This window comes from Elephantulus edwardii, unplaced genomic scaffold (genome assembly GCF_000299155.1).
Source record: "Elephantulus edwardii isolate Elephantulus edwardi_28Jun2011 unplaced genomic scaffold, EleEdw1.0 scaffold00107, whole genome shotgun sequence".
Classification (NCBI taxonomy): Eukaryota; Metazoa; Chordata; class Mammalia; order Macroscelidea; family Macroscelididae; genus Elephantulus; species Elephantulus edwardii.
In genome coordinates, this window is record NW_006399857.1 from 9,439,448 (window position 1) to 9,443,192 (window position 3,745).

General features: G+C 41.7%; 1 pseudogene; it reads left to right on the forward strand.

Moving 5' to 3' along the window:
• The first annotated feature begins 549 nt into the window (after positions 1-549).
• On the forward strand, positions 550-3,248 carry LOC102863932 (annotated as a pseudogene).
• The last annotated feature ends 497 nt before the right edge of the window (positions 3,249-3,745 follow it).

Below are 3,745 nucleotides of genomic sequence, written 5' to 3' on the forward strand. Positions count from 1 at the left end.
ATCAAGCACACCTTATTCTACAGAGTGACACCTTTGCTCTTCAACACTTTGGCGAGGTCCCTAACAGCAGACTTTCCCATTGCAAATCATCTTTTAATCTCTTGGCTGCTGGTGCCAAGAGTGTTGACTGTGGAGCCAAGCAAACTAAAGCTGTGAATAATCTCAATCTCTTCACCATCCATCCTGATGCTGACAATTGGTCTCATGGTGAGAATCTTAGTCTTCTTGCTGTTGAGCTTCAATCCATATTGGAGGCTGCAGTCCTTGACCTCTGCAGCAAGATCTTCTGGTCCTCCTTAGTTTCAGCAGGCATGGTTGTGTCATCTGCATAACGCAGATTTTTGATGGATCTTCCACCAATCCTAATGCCATATTTCTTCTCATCGAGCCCAGCCTCCCGGATAATCTGTTCTGCATACAGGTTGAAAAGGCATGGAGAAAGGACACATCCCTGGTGTACACCCTTCCCAATTTTGAACCATGCAGTGTTTCCTTAGCAAAACAGGATTGGTTTTGCTTTAAAATCAGGAATTTTTTTTTTCAGCAACCATGTCCAAGGGCCTCAGTGTTGGCATTGATCTTGGCACCACCTACTCCTGTGTAGGTGTCTCTTAGCACTGGAAAGTGGAGATCATTGAAAGGCAACTGGACCACCGCAAGTTACGTCACATTTACCAATACAGGACTACTGACTGGTGATGTGGCAAAGGATCAAGTTGCAATGACTCTCACTAACAAAGTATTCGACGCCAAAAATCTCATTGGATGAAGATTTGATGATGCTGTTGTGCAGTCTGATATGAAACACTGGCCCCTCATGGTGGTGAATGATGCAGACAGGCCCAAGGTCTAGATAGAATATAAAGGAGAAACCAAAAGTTTATATCCAGAGGAGGTGTAATCTATGGGTCTCACAAAGATAAAAGAAATTGCACATGCCTACCTTGGGAAGACAGTTACTGATCCTGTTGTCACTGTATCAGCCTTCTTCAGTGATTCTCAGCACGACGCTATCAAAGATGCTTGCACCATTGCTGGCCCCAGTGTGATCTGAATCATCAGTGAGCCAACTGCTGCGGCTATTGCTTATGGTTTAGACAAAAAGATTGGTGCTGAAAGGAATGTGCTGACCTTTGACTTAGGAGGTGACACTTTTGATGTGTCAATCCTCACTACTCAAAATAGGATATTTGAGGTCAAGTCTACAGCTGGAGACATCCACTTGGGTGGAAAAGACTTTGAAAACAGAATAGTAAATCATTTCATCGAAGAGTTCAAGTGTAAGCATAAGAAAGACATCAGTGAAAACAAAAGGGCTGTCAGACGCCTCCGCACTGCTTTGAGCATGCAAAACACACACTTTCTTCAAGCATACAGGCCAGTATTGAGATTGATTCTTTATTATTATTATTATTATTAATTTCAATGAACATCTACAAAGATTTTGGATTTCCATTCATTCATTGTTGCATTTTTCTCCCTGCCCACCCTACCCCACCAGCAGTTCACTCTTCCCCTTGAAAAGCAAAAGAAAAACTCCTTCATTGGTATACAATTGCCCCGCACACTCCCACCCCCACCCCCACCCTGAGTATACTCCACTCTGCAACCCTCATTCCAGACTCTTATGATAATCATAATGTCCTAAAATATATTACTTTTAAACTATTCTCTCCCTCATCAGCTTCAATGCAGTAAACATAATTTATCCAGTTTTTCTCAGTCTTACCCTCACCCTGATGTCAGCCTCATTCTACAACAGTGGCACCATATAGTACTTGTCCTTTTGTGACTGAGATATTTCACTCAGCATAGTGTCCTTCAGGGTCACCCATTTTGAATAATATTGCATGAGTTCCTTGTTTTTCAATGCAGCGTAGTATTCCATTGTGTAAATATACCATAGCTTCTCTATCCATTCGTTTTTTGAGGGGCACTTAGGTTGTTTCCCACTCCTTGCTATTGTAAACAAAGCTGTGATGAACATGGGTGTGCATATATCTGCTTGGATGTATGAGATTGATTCTTTATGAGAGAACCGACATCTACACATCCATTATCCAAGCTCACTTTGAAGAATTGAATGCTGATCTGTGGCACTCTGGACCATGTGGAGAAACCTGAGAGATGACAAGCTAGACAAGCCACAGATCCATGATATTGTCCTGGTGAGTGGTTCTACCAGAATTTCCAAGATTCAGAAACTTCTTCAGGATTTCCTCAATGGAAAAGGATTGAACAAGAGCATCAATCCAGATGAGACTGTTGCTTATGGTGCAGCTTCCCAGGCAGCCATTCTCTTTGGAGACAAATCTGAAAATGTTCAAGATGTGTTGTTCCTGAATGTCACTCCCCTCTCCTTTGATACTGAAACTGCTGCTGGAGTCATGACTGTCTTCATCAAGTCGAATACTATTCCAACCAAGCAGACACAGACCTTCACAACCTACTTGTACTACCAGCCTGGTGTAACCATTCAGGTCTGTGAAGGTTACCAAAGATAATAACCTGCTTGACAAGTTTGAACTCACTGGGATATTACCTGTGCTTCATCGTGTTCCTCAGATTGAAGTCACCTTTGATATTGATGCCAATAGTACCCTTAATATTTCTGCTGTTTACAAGAGCACTGAGAAAGAAAACAAGATCACTATCACCAATGACAAGGGCTGCTTGAGTAAAGAAGACATTGAATGAATGGTCCAAGAGGCTGAGAAGTACAAAGCTGAAGATGAGAAGAAAAAAATAAGGTGTCTTCTAAGAAGTCTCTCATGTCTTACGCGTTTAGTATGACAGCAACAGTTGAAGATGAAAAGCTTCAAGGCAAGGTCAATGACAAGGACAAGCAGAAGAACCTTGACAAATGCAATGAGACTATCAACTGGCTTGATAAGAATCAGACTGCAGAAAAGGAGGACTTCAAGCATCAGCAGAAGGAGCTGGAGAAGGCCTACAACACTATCATCCCCAAACTGAACCAGATTGCTGGAGGCAGGCCTGGAGGCATGAAAGAACTGGAAAATATCTGCAATGCCCTCATCATCACGCTCTACCAGAGAGTTGGAGGCATGCTGGGAGGAATTTCTGGCTGCAACTCTGGTGGGAGAGCTTCTCCATCTGGTGGTACCTCTTCTGGACCTACCGTTGAAGAGGTTGACTCAATCAATATGAATACTTTAGCTTTCATTGTTCCACAATTAAATTTTGAAGGATCTAAATTTGTAGCACACTACAGTTTCAAATTTTAAACTGCTAGACTATATTTCTAGGCATTCTCAACACTTGAATATGGGATGTGCATGGGGAAAGGAATTAACATTTCATTTTATTATCACTGTATTGTAAGTAGAAATGCAATGTCTAAATAAAAATGTATTTAAAAATGACAAAAACCCCCCAAAACCCCCAAAACCCCCAAAACAAACAAACAAACCCACCAAATAACAAACTCATTGGAGGGTCAGCTATGAACTGGCTTCAAATCAATGGTACTCAAGAACAACAAATAAGAAGAGGCTATGAGGACAATATAAATCTAAAGAAAAATAGATGGTCTCTAAACGTAGCATTTCTTTATATCAACACGTATCTAGAATAAAACCAATATTGTGATTTGTACTTCAGCGCATGTTTTTTGTTGATGTTACGTTCCATCGAGTCACTTGTGGCTCATATGTACAACAGCCCTACACCCTGCTCTGTCCTGTGCCAATCCCATTGCCTCTGACACACCATCCTGATCACC